Below are 23,728 nucleotides of genomic sequence, written 5' to 3'. Positions count from 1 at the left end.
AAGGTGTTTAGAGATGGCGCAAGTTTGCTGTAGTGTTCATGAGTACTCCTGTAATAATATTTGAGTATTGGATTAAACCCACGCTCATTTGAATCACTTCATGGATTTTATCACGAGTGATCATGAGACGATAATATCTTATATTCTTGAAACCAAGATATATTAGTTGTATCTTACAAGTCGGTTGCGCATTGATGATGCGAAAACGCACCAGTAACTTGGTGTTATAAAACGTATTGTTGTGTGTCATTCGATGACTAAGTAGAGCAAGCATATGAGTCGAAGTTTATCCGTTCCTTTTACCCAATGTGGGATAAAAGCGATATATGTGGGCCCCTTGATGATTTAGTGATGACACCCTAAGCACTTGGCCAAGCCTGGACTGATTTGATTTATTCAATTAGTCAGTTGTCATAAATCGGAAATCGGGAAACAACACATGAACAGAGAGAATGATTATAATCCACGTCTCAGTTCATACGATATCTTGTAACACGGAGGAATATATGATCCCTTATCTAATGGATGCGTCAGAGTTCAACAGCGGCTTTTTGGAGCTACGATTGTTGGTCGGTTTTTCAAGTCGTACTTGCAGTTATAGTTATTAGACTTATCCAAGTCATAGACTGTTGGATTAGGTGTCTAAGCCCATAACTATAATTGGTATGTACTTTACCCGAGAGTAGCATGGTCCATTTCAGGTTGCCTTCATCAGAACAATTTGATAGGATGGATATTTGAGAAAGAGGTTATTTGTGATTTATTAATATATTATAAGAATAATATATTAATTGAGAAATCATATTATTTAATTGGTATTGATCAAGAATTAATTTGAAATTAATTTAGTGATCAAAATAAGCTAATTAAATTTGCAGGGACTGATTATGTAAATCAGTGATATTTATAGTTTGGGCTAAGGATCCATGTTGATTAGGAATGGACTAAATATTTGTGAGAGTCCATGAAGAGTTAGTCCATAAGGCTAATAAGTTATTGGATTAAAATCCCAAGTGAATTAGGGTATACAAGTTGAAACCCTAGGAATTACAAACTATAAATAAAGCCCCTAGCTTGCTAAAATCGGACCTAAGACTCCTAAGGTTAAACCCTAGCCAATTTTGAGTTATCTAACCTCTATCTCATCATCTTCCACTTGTTCATGGTGTCTGTGACTTGTTTGAGGCATCACGTTTGAGGTGCTAAGCTCTCTTAAGGCCAAGATTCTACAAGCTACTACACAAGGTAATCTTGTAACTAGTTTTTTTTATGATTCAAATATCACCTTTGCATGCTAGGTAGGCTTCATGCTTTGGAAAATGAATATTGCATGTATAATTAGAGAAAACTTAGATCCAAAGCATTAGGGTTATATGTGCACCATAGGGATGTTAGAGTACATAAAACCCAACAATAACCAATATATATTCCCAACCTTCTTTGAGGACCCATTTTTGTCCGTTGTGGTGGTGCAATGGGGACATATACTGCACACCCAAAAATTCGCAAATTGGATATATTTGGCTCTTGACCAAAAGAAAGTTGTAGGGAGAATATACATGATATGAACTTGGTCTCATACGTATCAATGATCGAGCATGAAAGATTTCATGGCCCCAAACAGAAACATGAAGTTTGGTTCTCATTATCAATGGTCTAGCTATTAGCTGGAGACATTTAATCAGTGATTCAGCTAAACCATTTTGTGTGTGTACATGAGCAACTGGATGTTCAACAATAATTTCTACAGACATACAATAGTAATCAAATGATTATGAAGTAAATTCACCAGCATTATCAAGTCTCACTCTTTTGATAGTATAATCAGGAAAATGTGCCCTTAATTTAATAATTTGAGCAAGAAACTTTGCAAATGCCACATTACGAATTGATAATAGGCAAACATGAGACCATTTGTTGGATGCATCTATTAGGAACATAAAGTATCTAAATGGTCTAGGTGGTGGATGAATTTTTCCACATATATCACCTTGAATTCTTTTTAGAAATCTAGATGACTCCCTTTCAACATTCATTTGAGAATGTTTTAATAAACTTTCCAAGGGAACAAGATGTACATGGCCTTATGCTACTGGATTGAGGGAACGTCTAGTCATTTAATGGGTGCCCATGCGTATTCTCAATTATCCTTCGCATTATTGTTAATCCTAGGTGGCCCAACCTATCATGCCATAAACTGAATGTCCCAGGATCACAATGTTTTTCTTTGACTACCATATTTGATTCAATCATATGTATATATGTATAATGCAAACAAAAATCAAGTGTTGTTAGTTTTTCAAGAACATCTTTTTTGTCTATAATATGCATGTATTTCTTATGTTTAATGGTCACAGTTTTTGTGTCATATCCTTTGGAATATATGTCATTGAAACTTAGTAAGTTTCTATTAGACTTTGGAGAAAATAAGGCATTTTTTATACAAAATCTTGTACCATTTGGTAATATTAATTAGGCATTCCCAGTTCCCTCTATCAAGTCTGTAGGACGAGATAATGTATTTATGATTGTTTTTGTTGGAACTAATTTTGAAAAAATATTTCTTTGATTTCAGAATAGTATGTTATTATGGCTTTGGTTTCGATTAAAAAAGCCACGGCCTCGTCCTTGTCCTCGACCACAACCACGCCCTTGTCCATGTGTATTGTTTCAATGACCATCAGTATTTGTAACATTTTCTTCAGGAAGTGTCACTGATCCCGTTCGACGAGATTCATGGTTTTTCATCAAAAGCTCATTGTTTTGCTCGGCAACAAGCAGGCATGCATTCAGTTCAGAATATTTTGTAAACTTTTGCAACCGATATTGTTGCATCAAGATAATGTGTGTTACATTAAACATGGAGTAAGTTTTCTCCAACATATCTTCAGCTGTAACTTCTTGTCCACAATACTTGAGTTGTGAACATATTATGAACAAAGATAAGTTGTACTCATTTACTTTCTTGAAGTATTCAAACCTCAGTGTTCTCCATTCATCTCTAGCATTTGGAAGCATAACTTCCTTTTGATGATCAAATCGTTTTTTCAATAGATTCCAGAGAATACTTGGATCAGTAATATCAAGATATTCAAATCTCAACATTTCATCAATGTGCTTAGGAAGGAAAGGTTGTGCTTTCGCCTTGTCTTGTGTCAAGCAATTATTAAATTCATATATAGTATTAGAATTCCCATGGACTCAATATGCATTTTTACATCTATCATCCATGGCAAATAGTTTTTCCCACTAACTTCAGGTGTTGCACACTCGAGCTTTGCAATGTTGGACATATTGTAACTATAAATTTAAACAAAATAACAAGATGAAAATTAAAATCCATTTATTTCAATATGTATTGCACAAAATAGAAGCATAAGAAGAATAATCCCATACAAGACTAAGAAGGGATAAAATACATCTGGTGTGAGATTGAAAAATACGAAGCTAAGTGCTATGGTCATTATAGTTGCGAGAATCACAACTAGATGAATCATTTTGATCTTGATAACCTTGAAAAGAAAACAAATTTACTCCTTTTTGTGGTAGAAAGAAATATGATAGGGATGTTATTTATAGTAGAAAAAATAGTCGTTGTTTTTACCATTTATAATTTTTGCAAATATATAGCCCTTGTGTATATATATATATATATATATATATATATATATATATATATATATATATATATATATATATATATATATATATATGTATACATATATATATATATATATATATATATAGATGTATATGTATACATATATATATATATATATATATATATATATATATATATGCATTTTATAAATCATTTAATAAGACTTTTAATTAGTACATAATTTTTACTTGGTATAATTTTAGTAGTTAGAAACATAAATAAATATTAGTAAATGTTTAAATAAAATTATGAATAATATCTAAAATATAAATAAATAAACATGGGTATGTATAAACAAACAGTAGTATACATAAAAATCAGTTGTATAATGTAAATGCATAAATAAAAGTTATAATACATAAATAATGGTTTGGCAAAAAATAAACAAATATCATTAGTCATTAATACCAAATAATTTTTCATAATTCATTATTTGTTTTAAATGGTTGTTTTATATTAAATACATTTTTTATTCTTAAGTAATAAATACCTTTTTTATTCTTAAGTAATACATACCTTTTTTATTCTTAAGTAAAGGAGATTTGAGAGGATTTTTGAACACTTAGAAGATTGTATTCAAGGTGATGTGTTTTTCTCTTTACATTTGATGGGTATTTATACTACATAACATCCTATTCATACATCATCAAAATAGTAATTCAATAGGTAAAAGAAATTATTCAAGGGGTGAAAATTATTTATCCACATGCATTTTCTAACTCAATAATTTGATGTAATTTTTAATATATATATATATATATATATATATATATATATATATATTGTGACAACCCGGAACTTCTATCTTGTACCTCTAGTCAATTCAATCAATGTTTAACTTGTTCTGTTAACTTCTAGTACTGTTTAAGGGTTCATTTAAGTGTGATAAGCTTGGGTACAGTCAAGGTTGAGGCTAGGAATGAGTCAGCAAGGCGTATAGTAGCAAAACCGGGCCATACACTCCTTTAGGAGGAGTGTACGGCCGTACACATGGGTGTGCGGCCGTAAACCCCCCTCATGGCAGCACACCCACTCTTATATAAACGGTTGACCCCTTTCCTTTCATTCCTTTCACTCCTTGGCCGCACACTACACCATTCTCTCAAGCTTCTTCAACCGTGAACCCTCCAAAGCTTCAAGAACGTGAGTAATTCCTCCTCTAACTTGTTAACCTTGAAAGACCACTCTATCTAAGCCTTGAGTCTGCAATATTCATCAAGTTCTTCATGTCTTGAAGAGTGTGCGGCCGCACACGCCCATAAGATGGTCGTAAACTCCTAAAAGACCCTCCAAAGTGAGAGTTTGACCCCTATTTTCGAGATGGACATGACCCTAGCCTTGTTGCACCTTAAAGTCGACATTTTGGGCATATACATGAAGGTTGTACGGCCGCACACCCCTATGTATGGCCGCACACACACCTTAGGGCCGCAAACCCACTGCTATGACCCTTATTGACCTCAAACTTACACTACAACTAAGCATGGACCTAGAACACTTCATAGATGCAAGTTAGGACCTTGGAAACACCTCAAAGACACATTTCATCATAAGTGTACGGCCGCACACCTCATGGGCCGCACACCCATGGCCGTACACACCTCTAGGGTGGCCGTACACGTCCCTCATTCAATCACATGTGATTTTGGCACTAGGTTCAAGTGTTTCCAAGTCCCTAGAGTGGTTCCCTACAGAACTTCACCACATAGTTTTCAGAACAATACATGATTTACACTTACAAACATACAAACTATAATAGGTATAGTTTGGGAATTCATACAAGGTTATACAAATACGTACACACAAACAATATTAGGTATAGTTTGGGAATTCATACAAAGTTATACATATATGTACACACAAACTATAATAGGTATAGTTTAGAAATTCATACCACGGTTTACAAACTCATACTTTATAAACCTTTCAGTTATTTACAAAAAGGGTTTTCAGCATTATTACTTGTAAATTTGTTAGTCTAGTTGGAGACACCTCCTTGGTAACACTCACAAACTTAACTGAGTGAAGGACTAGCACTTGTGATCAGAATCTCCTCGAGGGAGAGAGTGACTGTTGTGTATAGATCTATACGGGACTGACTATCCCGCACCTTGCTGCTAGCTACAGTAGGACCGGCAGGTCTACGGGTGACAAAGTCATTAAAGATATTGGTGCCCGATTCGCGTCATATCAAGTCAAAGTATGGTCATGACACTCACAATGTAGATAACAATGATTTACTTACGTAATAATATCACAATAACAATACTTGTTTAGTACAAGTACGGACAAATACATGGTTTCTCAAGGAAAACTAATACTACTATACGTACTGGTAGTAACCAGGGTTTTCAAACATTTCATACAACGGTTTTCATACAATGTTCATCCTACAATACATCTAGTGGTAGTCCAATCATGCAACATTTTACTAAGATTCTCTCACTTTTACTAAAGAAAATATTGGATTTTCTTGGAGTCATGCAAACATCTTCAGAGTTAACAACCGGTTTTCAATATACAAATAACGCTTATGAACTCACCACCTTTATGATGAGACTCTTTCAAAACTACTTGTATTCTCAGGAAATCAGTAGACAGGTACTCCTGGAGTCTGAGAAGTCGGAGCAACAAAGTCATGTCTTTATATTTACTTATAGTTATGATGTATTTGAACAAGACTTAAACATATGTAAATTTTGTTTTCACACATGTATTCAATATTTTGTTGTGTTTACTATGATTGCTATGATACAATTGTTATTCAATGTTTGGTTGTGTTTACTATGATTGTTATGATACAATTTTTGTGATACTACGCATGACGTCCTCCACCCCAGAACGTTTCCGCCGTTCCGGTTTTGGGGTGTGACATATATATATATATATATATATATATATATATATATATATATATATATATATATATATATATATACAAGTACAATTCCCTTTTCAAGCATTACATTATTATTTTCATGGGATATTTTCCAAAATCTCTTATTCTTAAATTTCTAATTTCCAGTGTTTTCCTTTCACTGGCTTCGTTAGCTTTTGTAAGAACTCACGATCTATCACGTTTTACCATAGTTGTTACACTTAAATTTCTCACATTTTCCCTAATGATGAAATCTAGCACTTGGGCAACCTTCCTAAAGTATCCTCTTGGTGGAGTTGGTGTTCTTTCTCGATACTTCCTGTTATCTCCTACCTTCCATGAAGGTTGACCGGACTCTCTCTTGGGACTTCCTTCCCACTTTTTCCTGAATCACTGGGCTTTTTTGCTTGATTCGAGTGCTTTCCTCGTGGTCACCGATTCCTTAAAGTTAAAGGCTAAGAGTCTAGCTTCTCCATAAGTATCGGGTTGGCCTGCACATATCGTTATTCTAAATTAGGGAGCTAGCCCTTGAATGTACTCTTAGATCTTCTTGCCTTCCGAGCCGATTAATTCAGAGCGTACAGTGGATAGGTCCTCAAAGCGTATGTTATAGATGGCTAGGCTTGATTTCTTGTGCTTAAATGACTAAGTTTATTTTCCACTCGGGCCATGTCTCTCCTTCGAAATAGAATTCCGTTGTCATCTACTTCTTTAGTTCATCTCACAAGAGTACATAGGTTGAGTCTACGCCTAACGTCTTGACCTGGGTATTCCACCGGATGAGAGATCTTCCCATGAATGTGCATGTTGTAAAATTAACCCTACCTTCTTTTGCTATCTGATCAGCTTTCTTATCACTGTGTTCTTCCTTACTTTCTCTGAGATTTTCTAACGCATCAGAGACTTGATGTTAAATTATGGTCTGAATGGTGGTTGGGTCTATTAGTGCTAACATCAAAGGGTTGTCATCCTGAAATGACATTAGGTAGGTTGCTCGTTATTCCGTTGTTTCATTGATGTGGTCGCAACTCTAATCCTTATACATCTTAATCCACTGGGAATACACTATTTCCATTAATATGGAATGCTACTATTTCTATCCTAGCAATGTGTCTTCTAATTGCTCTATGAATAGAATTTTCCTAATATCCAATGAAAATTTTCTTTCCTTGTTTCTTGATTTCTAGCTAGGTCAAGTTTTCTAAGGGTTTAGGAAAAATGATTTAGGGGAAAAAAATTTGAAACTTTGAATAGTGTGTGTCGGGCATATGTTGTGCGTCGCACGCACTATCAGTTCATTCATAAAAGCAAATTTTTCGCTTTATACGTTGCTTGCTCCTTCCAACATTACATTGGTCCCCCCCCCCTTTTTCTCGATTGGTCCCCACACACGCGACAAGCACGCAGGGAGTTTGTTGATTCGGTGTTTTGATTCTTAATTCCTTCTACTCCTAGGTACTCAGTACTACATACCTTAACTTCCTTTTAGTTCCTATCCCTTAAAACTCCGAGTTTTTAATGTTTTTCGGCTTTTTATGGCTTGGTCGTTTTTATCAAAATTCATGAAATAGAGTGCCTAAATAGATATTACAACTACCAATTTTACGTCCCCAATGCTTAATTGTTATCTTAACCCGTTAAATGTTCCTAATTGGGGGTTTTGAATTCGGAGAAATTTTGTAGGGTTACGCTAAAATCTTTAAATTGTGATGTTATTGATGAATTTGATAGGTTATTTCCCTTTTATAAGCCTCGCCTAATATTCCCATATGGTTATTGTGTTGCACTTTGAACGAAATCGCAGTCTTGAGAGCTGTTGTTCTTCATGTTCTTGGAGCACGCCACGCAGAAGCATGGGCGCCGCTTGCACTCGCACGTTACGCGCATTTTGTGTGTGTGATCCATTTCAACTCTTTATGCAGTAGTTTGTCTAATCTATTTTATAATGGTCTTGGAATTTTTACTTACTAGTGATGGAGCTAGATCTTTATTCTTCATGAGGTTATTTATCATGATCTCAGCTGGGAGTTCTTTGCCACTGTGCGGTTTAACGGACGATCGATAAGCTGGATAGATCGATTTGTCTTCTTTTTTCGCCTAAGATGAGTATACCAGTCTTGCAACAATACAGAATTAGGATGGCAAGCAGGGATCTGTACTGAGGAGGAGGTTGCTAGTCCTCACTTCCACTCTTATCTTGCCAACTGCATTACTTCTCCACCTTAGGAGTACGAACATCTGCAGGTCTAGGCTTATGTTAGGTGCACCTATGTCTCTAGGACGACCAAGGAGATCTATTTTAGGTCTCATATCTTCAGGCTACTCCATCGACTGATTGCTTTCACCATTTGCATCGTGAGGAGTGAGACAAGTTTCTACCTTGGTTCAAGATATGAGATAGGTGCTTGATCCAGTATCTACCTTGGCTGTAGGCTATTTGGCGAAGAGTCAGATCTATGGACGCCATTGGGTTACTCGCTTGGCTCGTTCCTATGGGGTTGATACTGGTGGGATGGTTTCGTGTCCTACCAGGGAGTTAGGTACGACTGCTCTGGGGAAGATACGGGAAGTGGTACAAGAAGATGATCAACGGTGGGGGATTCCTGATGATGACATCGTGGAGCCGATTAGAAAGGTAGAGCTGGAACAGGTCGCTAACCCTGCCTTTGTGAGGCGACAGAGATTTAGTGGTGCACCTGAGGCTACTCATCAGGAGCCTGTATTTGAGGCTGAATTCCACCACTTGTCTCGATGCATGGACGTTCTTCAGCAGGATCATCAGTCCATCATACTAGCTCAGCAGTAGATCATGGAATCTCTTATCAGCATCATGGTGTTTTATGGGATAGATTTTCCACCCTTTCCATGACCACTTCCTAGTGCTGCTCCTTCAGGCACGCATCAAGGTGATACGGGTGATGATGACAGTGAAGGGGATGAGGACGACGAGGAGGAGGAGTACGAGAGTAGTGATGAGTGATGATTTTTTTGTATTTTGATACTTTTTTTATGGGTTGGACATGGTATTTTTTGGTACTCTTATGTATGTTTAAACTCTTTTATTTTGATTTATATATATGTGTGCTTTCTATCTTACTAATTATTGAGTCTAGATTTAAAGGGTGCTTTGGTTCAACCAAGACTAAACATAGATGATTAGGCAACGTTTAGTTGTGACTCAACCTTTACATATAGAATTAGCCTAGATAATATATTTCATAGTTTGCGTTCTTGATTTGTATACTTACTTCTTCTGGATTGGGGATTATTCTTTTTTTCCCTTATGTACTATCAAACAAGGATCAGCCAAATGAGAAGTGTCATAGGGCAGGACCATTTCAGCATATAGCCGTTCAAAAATCTAGCAACCCAAGCGACAGTTAAAACTAGTCACCTCTCTCGTAAGTAGTCTACCAGTAGTGTAATTTATAATAATACTTTTATTTATAGGTTTGAGGATAAACCTATTTGAGTATATGTCCTTGGCTATAGTCGTAATTTCTTGAGGAAGTACAAATTTGTTATAACCTTCGGCTCTAATACCACTCTGTCACACCCCTAGCCGACGGCGGAAAATGCCAAGGGTTGACCAGTGGCACAAACATAGAACATAAATTGATCTTTCATTAATAATATCAATTACATCGGCTAAACTAAAACCTATATATCTTAATGTAACTTGCTCTTCCTTGTACTAAGCTTCCCTTCATCCTAGGAACACATACGATTTTTGAAAACGTCAACTTAATGTTGGTGCATTCACAAGTATTATAAATATCGATAAAATTATTTGAAAACATTTAAGATCTTTGTTTATGAATATGTTTATCTTTCATAAGTTCATTATTTTCCTAGGATTTCCAAATCTAATAATCCTATATTAGTTTCTTGAATATTATCCTTAGGACGTACTATCTATCCTAATATTATAGAAATTTATTTCTTCAAAGGTATTTCTTTCTTTTAGGATATAATACATATCCTAAACTTTTATAATTGTTCATGAAATCCTTTTTAATCGAATCATACAACTACTCGAAGGCGTCCCTCTAGGTAATTTTAAATTAAGATTTTCCAAACAATATGACCATGATCCCCTATAATCGACACTATGGACCGATAAATACTCCACATGACACTTCATCGGACGTCGAATAATATTACTTTTATACTTAAGAAATTTATCCTTTCGAGATTGTAGCTAGCAATCATAGGTGGAGGTGTCAGCCCCGTACAAATCTATACATATCTTTCTGGATCTCGCAAGATTAACGATTATAGGTGTGGGGTTAGCCGAATTAAATCAGGCTATATGATGAATAATAACATATCAATATCACGTTTTTATTTAATCCTAAGTATGATTATCGTTTTATATTTAGTCTTTCTTTGATACCAATTTCTTTTCATAATTATTCATATATACTTAACCCTATATATAATAATTATCTTTTATAGATATTTTCTGATAGGTTATAGTACAGTTAAGTACATTGCGTATCCTTAAATGTTTTTCCATAAAAACCAATATATATATATATATATATATATATATATATATATATATATATATATATATAGACCTGGCAATTCGTGTATTCGTGTCATGAAAACGTGTCAGCCACGAATTTGACACGATAAGATTACACGATGAGAAATAAGTTTTATCTCAATTTTTAAGATGTATTCGTGTCGTGTCGTGTCTCTCACAGATTCGTGTATTCATGTCTGAAATTGCCAGGTCTATATATATATATATATATATATATATATATATATATATATATATATATATATATATATATACATACATATAAGATAATTATAATTAGTGATTATTCCATATCGATTCTTGTATATATTTTCTTTTATCACAGATATACAGTAATTACGATTACCTAGATAACAAGATATTAGGGTAGAGTAACTGCTAAGTACAATGCATATCCTAAGATTTGGCCAACATTACTTCTAGGTAATAGGTTATCATAGAAAATCAGCCAAAACAGAATCTAGGCATAATATTTTACTAGTATATCGGGTAACATAACGATTAGGCATAATGTCATTGCTTAAGACTTGGAAGAGGTTCTACCATGAACTCATCCTAGTAGCGTGATCATGAAGACTTTGTCTACCGCATTCGAAGCTTCGTGTCATCAGAAGGGTGATAGAATGTCGAAACTGACTTTTAAGAGAGAAATTGAATGAGTTTTGAAGTGTGGAATTTGAGAAGTGAAAGCCCCTATTTACAGGGCTTATGCGAGCGGCGCAGCTTGTACACGTTTGTTGAATCAAAAACTTGTAGATCGATAGATTCAAAACAGTAATGTAAATCAAACAAGAAGAAAAATGATCAAAATTATGCCAAATGATTAATAATCAATGCCTTAGAATAGTTCAACGTGAACTGTTCTGTAAAGGCAAAGTAGGGAATCACAATCACCATTAACTCTAATACAAAACATGCATGCAATATTTATAGCCTAACCCTATCCCCATAAATACGGATGGAAACGCCCAATCTGTTTAATTAAAGGCTAAATACATACATATTAAATTTGACACAACACATTTATAACCCAACAATCTCCCCCTTTCTGTCAAATAAGGAAGGAAATTCTTCATCTCTGAACCTTTTGAACTTTAAACAGCTTCATCATCAAATTCAAAAGTGTGTGTCGGATTGCGAGATACCATCTGATCATATCATTGAAACACTTCATATCTTCATCATTGTTGTGTTTGCACGCCACTGTTAGATCCATAATATGATTCAGTGCAGTAGAAGAGTACAAATGTTTGTCTAACAAAAAGAACAAACTCTTCTGAACTTTATCTCCATTTTGTTTTTGAAACTCAACACTCCAATCAGATTTCTTGATTTTACCAAGCTTCCTTTTCTGAAAATCCTTCGTTTCTTCCTTCGGATCGACAACAGGCTTCTTCTTTAATACATCAGCTATCTCAACATCCAGTTTAGCAACCTCGTGAATATAACAAATCAGCACTCTTCTAAGATGCAAGATGATAGGATCATACCTTGATTCATCCTTGGATTAAATCCGAAACATGGAAATCCAGTTATTCGGCTTTAAGAATGGAAAATCGGCAAGTGTGAAATCAACTTCAACATGACTTGTTCCCCTGTAGCCTTTAAACTTGATGTTAGTGAAGTGTTCAACAGGAAAAGGGGAAAACACTTTTACAGCTACGAGCTTTTGAAGACTCCATGTCTTGTACTGAGGCTTACCATTCTTGTGATAGAATGAGAAGAGCATGTTATTAACATCATAGTTCGAAAGAGGTGCTTTCTCAATATGCTCGAACCATCGGAATAAGAAAGCTCTCGGAGTGAGAGGAAAATCAACCTTCGAGTCAGATGTGTTGTTCTGCTCAAAAGATACCGTAGGATGTAACCAGAGAACTTACGGATCATCTATTGATTCTTTCTAAATTCTTTCAATCGACCAAGAAGGGAACAGAGCTTTAAGAGCTTCACGAGTTACTTTTGCAAGTCTCTCTTCAGCTTCTTTGGTGTTTAACTCCCTTGTGTATCGCAAAAGATTATCAAGTTCATTATATCTTTTTTTACGGACCAACTTTTCCCCTTCATAGAGTACTTCTTCCTCATCATTATCATCATCCACCAGTTTTCCTTTCCCTTTAGATCCCGAAGCTTCATTAACCTTTGGATCTATCTTCGGTTTGGCTTCATGTTCATCAGTAGGAACGGGTTTCGTAACATTAGGCTCCTGGGGCTTTGATGGTTCTTTTTCTTTCACCGGTTCTCCTCCTTGTTTCGGAATAGCACTACTTCCCGAAACACCCTCAATTTGATTTAAAACCGCAAAAATAGGTTGGAGTTTACCTGCGAGGTGTTGACAAACCGAAACAGTGAGAATGGAATCACGAGTGTCAACGAGTCGTTTCAAGAATTGATTGACATCTGAAATGCAGCCTTTGACAATTGCTTGTTTATTTTCCAGGTCATCAATTTGATGGTTGGTATAGCTTAGCTTGAGAGATAAAGTTTTGGACTTCTCGGTCTTTGCTGCGAGTCTATCCAAAAGATCGGTTTCTGCAGCAAGATCCTCCTACAGCTTCTCAATCTTGGAAACAATTGAAGCACCCATCTCAGCATAGTCGACTTTGAGATCAGAACGAATCTTGGAAAGAGCTTCTTTTTCATTCTAAAGAGTAGTTCCAAGACCTGCAATAGCTTTGTTTGCAACTTCAGTATTGCAATCTGAAGCGTTCCTGAATTCTTCCATAAACTGGGTAACATCAGAAAGTAGTTTTTCGACTTTTTCGGTCGTTTCACAAACTGTTTTCTCGGAGTTTTCAACAGCCGCTTTGGAGTCAGCAATATTCTTGGCATGTTCCTTTGTTAACGTCTCAATGATAGCTTTATGAGACTCAAAAGAATACTTTGTACTTGATGAAGATTTGGAAGACTCCAGTAGAGAATCCAATCTCTCATTAAGAGTTTTAAATTGCCCTTTCATCATAGGGGCCTCATCGTCATCACTGGCTGGATGAACAGTGAAAGGACTTAAGAAAAAGTTCTGAAGATCATCTTGATCATCATCAAACATCATATTTGGATCGTCTTCATGTAAAGGTGAAATGAGAGAAGTGGTAGGGCTAACTGTAGTACCAAAATCAAATGCCCCCATATCAGATACCTTGACAGTCGACATCGGCATTGTGAAAAAGGTGGATTTTGGTGAAGTGGTGGAATCAGTGAAGAACGGGGTGGTAAGAGAAACATAAATATGTGGCTGAGAAACACCAACAGAAGTCTTTGGTGGTAAGGAAGCAATGGTGATAGGAATTGTAGAAGTGATTGGGGATGAAGTAGTAGTAGGAGAAGGTGGAGGAGAAGGAACATGAGATGTTTCATCCGTTAAAGGAACTGAAGTGGGAATCGGAGATGATACCTTCGCACTAGAATGAGTTGGAATGGGCTCCGAGACCATGGGCTGCAAAAGTTGTTGCAGTATCTTCTGTTTCATTCTGAACTGCATCTCGGTCTTATAAATCTGAATGAGTGTGAGATTCGAAAGCTTCTTGAAATGGAGTCGGAGACCTAGGCTTCCGAGCAGCTTTCTTGACCTTCTTCTTCGGAGTAGCAGCAGGTTCAGAGGGACCTACCTTGGCTTTTCACTTTCCTCCCTTCTTTGGTTTGTTTCCCTCCTCAAGTGCTTTATGCATCGCATCAGACATTGGACAAGGACCCGATACTGGCTTCTTTCGGTATTCGTTGATAACCACATTATCTGCAGGAACGTGAAGGAGCATGAACTCAGGAAGTGATCCCATAAAATCAAACTTGGTAGGATCAGATACAATGAAGTTGTTGGTATGGAATATAGGAATTGTAGCCAGTACCGAGTCTTATGGTATTTGAATCTGAAGGCGAGTGATAGACCGCTTAACAAAAACTGACCAAAACCTAGCACAAGAAATATCTGAATGCCTTGATGAAGATAGTGTGCTCTGAACAAGTTGTGTCCAAAGAACTGAACCAAAATACAGGTTAATACCCTTGTAAAGACCGTAGATTAGCATGTAGAAGAGCTTGTTGGAACTGTCTTACCCAGTAATGCGCTCGAAAAAACTCTTGAATAAGAAAGTGAAGAGACCATTCCACATCAGTGGAAGATGAGGTTTCTTAAACTTGGACAAAAGTGTGATCTCTCCAAGATAACCCATTTGAAAAAAAACATCTCGATAATGGCAGAGGATGGAATCGATTCAGGATCAACAAGACCCTCTGTGGAAGAAAACCCTATCAACCTGCAAAATCGGGTTTTTGAGATGGAGGTTTTATAGGAATCGAGTTCAAAATTAATCACCCCTTCACTCTGATTGTATAAAGCATAAGAAAATGCCTTAGAGAGATGAACCAACGGCACAGTTTCCGCCATTGTCATAGCTTGAGAAATAGGAGAATATTTCAGACATTTAATCATCGGCTTGAGGTCATCGGAGTATCTTGAAGAGTTAAGATCTAGAATGAGGTTCTGATTAGCCTTGATATTGAACATCACAGTGAAACCAGTTTGTTCAGCAACAGAAGGAGTTTAGACAAAGTGGCCATGGATGCTGTTGGAGAATACGATGAATAGTGTAGAGAGAAAAGAGGGATTTTCGCCTGAGAGATTTTGAAAGTGGTAAAGTAAATCAATTGTCGATTTTTCCTTTTATACGTCTGTGCTAAGTGGAGAGAGAAAATCACGCCATTTGATATACCTAAATCCCGTAAAATTAGCCTGGGATAGCGTGACAACAGTTGCTTGTCATGCGACGTTTGAACTGACACGCGTGATGTCAGCCTCTTTCAAAATTTACGTCCCCTTGTGAAATCTTATCTTCATTAACCGTCGTTTCAGTTACACCCTTTCGTAATTAGTTGTTGGATTAGGTGTCTAATCCTATAACTATATTTGGTATGTACTTGACCCGATAGTAGCATGGTCATTTTGGGTTGCCTTAACCAAAGCAACTTGACTGGATGAATAATGGAGAAAGAGGATAATTGTGATTTATTAATATATTATTGGAATAATATATTAAAAGAGAAATCATTTTATTTAATTAATATTGGTCAAGAATTAATTTAGAATTAATTTTGTGGTCAAAAGAGATTAATTAAATTAAGGGGATTAATATTGTAATTATTAGATAATTGCAAAATGGGATGAGGATCCCTAAGGATAGGGGTGGACGAAATCTTATGGATAGCCCATAAGGATTTCGTCCAAGGCAAGGCTTCTGGAAGATTCCTATGGGCTGCTTAGGGCCTAAGCAACCAGATTAGGTATTTGACTGAAACCCTAATTCCTCAGCTATATAAGAAACCCCTTGGGCACCTAAGATCGACTACCAGAAACCCTAGAAGGATCTCAAGAGCCGATTTCATCCCTATTCTTCTCTCTCTCTCTCATTCTTCCAACTTGCTTCTTGGTGTTTGTGATCGATTAGAGGTATTACATTTGTGATACTAAAGCTCTCAAAGGTTGAAGATCAAGCTACAATTGAAAGGTAAGATTCCAACTCTTTATTAGTTATGTTTTTCGATTTTTGTATGCTAGATATAGGGTTTATAGCTTTGGATGATTAGTGCATGTACAATTAGAAAAACTAGATCCAAAGCTTTAAGGTTTGCATGTGCACCATAGGATTGTTGTTATGCTCAAAACACATCAGTGGTATCAGAGCCTAGGCTGTTTTTCTATTGTATTTGATGCATTGCTTAATTGTTCATAGCTTGAAAATTCGAAATCTGGATTCTGTCACATGGACTCGACGATTCCATACATGAACTCGATGAGTTCATTGGGAACTCGACGAGTCCAAGCCTGACTCCACGAGTTCCCGGGTCTGTTGGCAGATTTTTCGGGATTTTGACTAAAATTGGGTTAGGATAATTACCATAAACTATTTTACTAATTAAAACTTGATTTTTACAATATGGTAATGATTATCCTCATCCAATTAGAAAATAATTGTCAAATTATAAGATAATTATTAGTTTATATGCTAAAGATTAATTATTTGTATTTTTTGATTTGAATTATCATGTCTTGAAAGTTGATTAGGTCAAATTATGTGATAAATATTAATTATATGATTATTTAATTATTTTTCACATTTGATCAAAAAGATATTTTGAAAAGTTTCAAAATTTGCCCTCAAGTTTTGGAATTTAAAATTTGATTAAAAGTTTTAATTTTGAAATATTTAATTCTAAACCCTAGAGTTTTAAAAGTTTAAAATTCTACCCTTATATTATTATAATATTAAAATATTAATAATTATATATATATATATATATATATATATAAGACAAGTCAGTCGTACCGTTAGTAGGCCTCATTCACGAAGTTGGTCTATAAGGGGTGTTTAAGGAAGTGGACTGTAAAATGACCGTCATTGGGTATACCCTCTTACCCACCGTACTCTTGACTAGTGGAGGGTTGTTAGCCGAACGAGTAGGATAGGACAACTAATTCCTCATTAATAAGTATAATGATTATATAAAGTAACTAAATGTTTTTATAAAATTCCCAATCTTAGTTACTTTATGAAAAATTTGAAAATGTATTTTATTCCAAGAAATTGCACTTTGCACCTTTCCAAGTCGTTAGTGGAGCATGTGTGGCTAACCGGCATACTAATTTGGGACTAGCAAGGGTGGCAAACGGTAGTTTGATGTTTGGTATAGATCAATGGAGCGTGTGTGGTTAACCGGCACATTGATTAGATGATAAATGACATCGAGAGTACCAAGCACATTTGCATGGTTATTCACACCTTTTTTGTGATCCTCGGTATCCCAATCACAAACTTAAAGGGCATAATCGAGATTTAAACATTACATTGAAAAGTTCAATGAATCTCAAAAGAATCTAGGAATTTCAATTCATTTAAAACTTAAATTCTTTTTCGTTTTTCATGGTGGAAATTGGTAAATCGTCATTTACCTACCTTCAAATTATTTGCAATTAGATTACGGCATCCCTCTTCTGAATTGTAAATAATTGTGTTCGGTCCTAGCCCTAATTTCTCATTTGGGTGTTTAATTGGGGATTCCTATCTAATCTAAACTTTGTTTCTCTTCCTTTTCAGATACGCTTTTGGCTCAACCCCTTCTGGCTCATTCTCACTCATGAACTTGTATGGAAGGGTGATCTTCGATGGATCCAATTTTAACAATTGGATTCGCAACATCCGCATGGTCACTCGCTACGAGGAAAAAGAGTATGTTCTCGAAAAGGAGCTGAAGGAGGTTAACCCAAATACTGCTACTCTCGAGGAAATTGTTGCGTATGATGATCATGAAAGAGATGCTACTTAGGTGCACTGCATCATGCTCGCGACAATGACTGCTGGACTCCAAAAGTCCTACGAGGACTACTATCCATACGAGATGCACCAAGATTTGATGGAAAGGTATCATCAAAGTACTAGGCAGGAGAGGTATGAGATCATCGCTGCGATGATCACTACAAAAATGAAGGATGGAGAGTCCATCACGGCCCACTTTTAGAAAATGCAAAGGTTTGTGGACCGCTTGCTAAAGTTGAATGTCAACTTCGATGAGGAGCTGGCCATATATATCATTCTACACTCATTGCCTCCTTGTTATAATCAGTTTCGTATGAACAATCATATGAACAAGGAGGAGGTCACTCTGAGCAAGCTTCAAGGCCTGCTAAGGACTGCTGAGAGTAGTCTGAAAGGCAAATCTGTTGCATCTACTCCTATTGTTGCTGCCCCTGTCTTGGCAATTGTACATGGGAAAGGGAAAAAGAGGAAGGCTCCTTCTAAGAGCCATAAGGGAAAGTCCCATGATGGATCCTCTTCTAGTGGGACCAAATTTGGTTATGCGGTTCCCTCTACCAATCCAAAAGAAGCAGAGTGTTTCTACTGCCATGAGAAAGGGCATTGGAAACGAAGCTGCCCGAAGTATCTGCAGGACATCAAGGATGGGAAGATAAAGCCCACCTTCGCAAGTATTTACACTATTCAATTTAATAACTCATCACATGCTAGTTCTTGGGTCCTTGATACAGGATGTGGTTTTCACATTTGTTCTGATTTGCAGGGTCTAAGAAGAAGTAGGGATGTGGAGCATGGGAAGATGAACATGATCATGGGGAATAGGAAAGCGTCGCCTCTCTCCAAGATTAGAGTTTACTCTTTAGTGCTTAGTAGTGGGTTAGGTTTAGACTTGAATAATTGTTGCTACTCATCTTATATGGCGAGAAACATTATTTCTTTTCATGGTTTGTATAAACAAGGTTTTAGATTTTCGTTTAATAGTGAAATTGATTCTATTAATGCTTTCTTTAATGGTACTTTCTATTTTGAAGCATTGCCTTGTAATGTAATATATGAAACTGTGATGGTTGTAGACAACTTAGGAAATAATGTATTGCATATCGATTCGTCCAATGGTTTGGACAAAGCATGCTTGTGGCATTGTCGTCTTGGACATGTCAACAAGAAGCGCATAGATGGAGTGTTGGAGTCATTCGACCTTAGGGACGATGATACGTATGAATCTTGTTTACTTGGAAAGATGACCAAGTCACCCTTCACTGGTACTTGTGAAATGGGTGAGGGTTTGTTGGATCTCATACATACCAATGTATGTGGGCCCTTCATATCCACCACAAGGGATGCAAACCGCTTCTTGTGAATTTTGTTGGATTAGGTGTCTAAGACCATAACTATAATTGGTATGTACTTGACCTGAGACTAGCATGGTCCATTTGGGTTGCCTTCACCAGAACTATCTGATAGGATGGATATTTGAGAAAGAGGTTATTTATGATTTATTAATATATTACAAGTAGAATATCTTATTATGAAATCATAATATTTAATTAGTATTGATCAAGAATTAATTTTGAATTAATTTAGTGATCAAAAGAGACTAATTAAATTAACGGGGACTGATTATGTAAATCAATGATATATATAGTGTTTGGGCTATTGATCCATGTTGGGCTAAGTTTTATGTAAGTATCCATGAAGAGTTATCCCACATGAGATATGGATCATAACCTAAGTGTATGGATTAGGGTTTACCCATGACTCTTGGAATCCTACACTAGATAAATGTCACCCCTTAGCCAAAATCGGTTCACCCTAAGCATTCTAAGAGTTCTAAGAAAATCCTAGCCGATTTTGGTGGTGTTTAACCTCTCTCTCAAAGTCCTCCTTTGTTCATGGTGTTTGTGAACCATTTGAGGCGTCACACTTGAGGTGCTAAAGCTTTCTAAGGCCAAGAACTACAACTACATCAAGAGGTATTCATCTAACTATGAGTTTTATATTATATATCCTCTATTGTATGCTAGTTAGGATGTATGCTTTGGAAAAATGAAATTGCATGTATAATTAGAGAAAACATAGATCCAAAGCATCTAGGGTTGCATGTGCACCATAGGAGTGTTATAGTGCTTAAAACCAAACAGTGGTATCAGAGCCTAGGATTGTTTTCTGTTATATTTGATGCTTGTTGATTTTCAAAGTTTAAAAAAAATCGATTTTCTGGCCTCCGACTGATGAACTCGCCGAGTCCACTGGCTGACTCGACGATTCCACTCATTAAAAGGGCAACTCGACGAGTCATGTTCATGCACTCGTCGAGTAGAAGCTCCTGGTTGCAGAATTTCGATTTTTTGGCCAGAATTGGACTAGGATCATTACCACAAACTGTTTTGTAATCATAAAAAAATGTATTTTCTGATTTGGTAATGATGAACCTCATCCAATTAAAGGACAATTGTCGAATTTTAAGATAATAAAGTAATCATTTGTATTATTTGATATGAACTGCCTTGCTATATGAGTTTGTTTAGATCAGTAGAATATTATACGATAATGTTGTAGTTAAAATTGATCTAAGTTGTTCTTGAAATGAGTTTTGTAACTTGTCCTCAAGTTATATGAGGAGTCTCATTCATGAACATTAAAACTCATAAGTTTTCATAAGTTATGGAAATGAAAAGGTTTTCAAGAGTTTCAAAAACTTGACCTCAAGTTTTGGTATTTGAAAAGTCTCAAATTATGAAAACATTAACTCTAGTAATTGAAAGGTTTCAAAAGATGCAACTCTTGGGTTCATAACTTCAAAAATTGATTAAATAGTTTTAATTTTGAATTTTTAATAACCTAGATGCTTTGAATAGTTCAATTACACCTTGTGGACTTTATTAAAATAATTAAAGTGTTTAATTAAAAGAGAATTTTAATAAATCCATAATAACATGGTTTAAGATTAATTAAATTAATAGTATAATTTATTAATAGATTAAACCACTAAGTATTTTAAATGTGTAAAATACACCCTTATACTATAAAAAATTAAAAGTTTAATATATTATATATGTATAAGTAAAAGGCCAGTCCTACCGTTAGTAGGCCTCGTTCACGAAGCCGATCTATAAGGAGGTATCAGGTTACTGCCTATAAAATGGTGGTTTAATGGGTGTCCACTCTCACCCACCGCTTCCTTGACTGGTGGAGGGTCGTTAGCCGAACGGTTAGGATAGGATATTAATTCTCATTAAAAGTATAATGAAATACCAAGTAACTAAATACTTTTATAAATTCTCAATCTTAGTTACTTAGAAAAAATGTGAATTTGATGCTAACCCATTAAATTGCACATTGCACCTTATTAGTCGTTAGGGGAGCATCTGTGGTTAACCGGCACACTAATATGGGACTAATGAAGGATGGCAATGGGTAGCTCGATGTTAATCATGGCTCAATAGAGCGTGTGTGGTTAACCGGCACATTGATTGGATGATTTGTAACATTAAGTGTACCAAGCTAATTTGCATGGTTATTCACACCTTGTTTGTGATCCTCGGCATCCCAATCACAAACTTGAAGGGAATAATCGAGATTTAAACATGTCATTGAAAAGTTCAATGAATCTCAAAGAATCTAGGAATTTCAATTCATTTAAAACCTAAAATTCATTTTCGTTTTTCATGGTGGAAATTGGTAAATCGTCATTTACCTACCTTCAAATATTTTACAATTGGATTACGGCATCCCTCTTCCGAATTGTAGAATATTGTGTTGGGTCCTAGCCTTAATATTTCATTTTGGGTGCTATATTAAGGACTTAAATCAACTAACTTGAATTTCTCCCATTATAGTTGTCTAGGTCAAACAACTATGGTCTTCCCGAATCTTATGAAAAAATCTTTCCTCGTGAAGATGATGTTCCCGGAAATCATACTTCACTTCCTCCACCTCCTCCAATAATTCTCCCTAACCCACAAGTTCAGAGACTTGAAAATTTCAAGGTCACTCAAGCCCTATTGGCTAGCAAACACCGATATGGAAGGTTTGTGTGTGCACATGTTTTGGAGATGAAGGCACACATTGACAGGCTGGGAATGTTAGGACTCGTTGTGTCAAGGAAGTTGGTTGTTGACTTAGTTCTTCAATCACTTCCTGAGTCATATGGTGAGTTCATTAAATATTACTATATGACAGACCGCGACATGTCCCTTATCGATCTTACATATTTGCTAATTGTTGTTGAATCAGCAATGATTTGGCGCACTGGTAATGCAAATTTGATTGGAAGATCTACTTCCCAAACTTCCATGGACATTGACAATGGAAACATTGGAAGTCCAGAAAAGATTTCTATTTCCAAGGGAAAGGGAAAGGCTAAGTCTGAGATTGTCCTGTGTACCATTCCAAAAGAGTCTGTTTGTTTCTATTGCCAAGAGAAAGGGAATTGGTTGCAAAGCTGCCCTGACTACCTGAGAAATCTAAGAGATGGTAAAGTCAAAAAGTTTGACTCTGTTTCAGGTAAGTCCACTATCTAACTCCATTAAGTTCCTATTTGGAGATTCTTAATACATGATGTAATTTATTTACATTTTGATGTTTTGTAGGATCAAAGGAAGCTTAAAGGAAGAGTATGTTGAGTCTAATCGCGAAGAGATGGATTTCGATCATGGTTCGATGATCAAATTTTTAAGTTGCTACTTAAGAGTTATGATACATTGCTTAGAAATATGTAGTAACATAGTTTTCATCTGTAATTTCATTGTAAGGAAAAGTTTTCCGCATATTATAAATAAAGAAAATTTTGAAATTTATCTTGTTTTATATTTCCATGCAATGGCATTTGTGAAAATTGATGTTTGTATGTTTCTAATTTTAGCAATATGGATTTGATTCTTTTGTTTGTGGTAGTGTCAAAATTTACCAAATAAGGAAAGATTCTCATCACCCAATTTTCAATTGGATAGAAACTTGGGATCATGCAACTTGTATTGTATGTTGAATGAGAACCTTCATCTTTGGGAAATTAAGACTAATTCCTTGTTCACATGTATATGTGAGTCAAGTGAAGGACTAGGGGATCGGGTACACTTGGTTGTGCGCTGGCCAGGTCCACCACAAAGAACGATAAGACTATTCGTCATGATTTACTAAAGTTTAGTAAATATGGTTATGCTTACAAGATTAAGTATACTTCTAAATCATTGGAAAAGTTTCAATGTGTAGCAGAATGAATAAGAAGAATCAAATTAGGAGGAAAGATAAAAGTTTCTCCAATCTGAAAGGAAGGAAGAGTACTTTAGTATCGTGTTCTATGATCATCCTTATGATTATGGAACCATGTCAAAGTT

The sequence above is a fragment of the Lactuca virosa genome, chromosome 3 (genome assembly GCF_052849685.1).
Source record: "Lactuca virosa cultivar CGN04683 chromosome 3, Lactuca_virosa_CGN04683_v6, whole genome shotgun sequence".
Classification (NCBI taxonomy): domain Eukaryota; kingdom Viridiplantae; phylum Streptophyta; class Magnoliopsida; order Asterales; family Asteraceae; genus Lactuca; species Lactuca virosa.
This window is presented reverse-complemented; position numbering follows the sequence as displayed.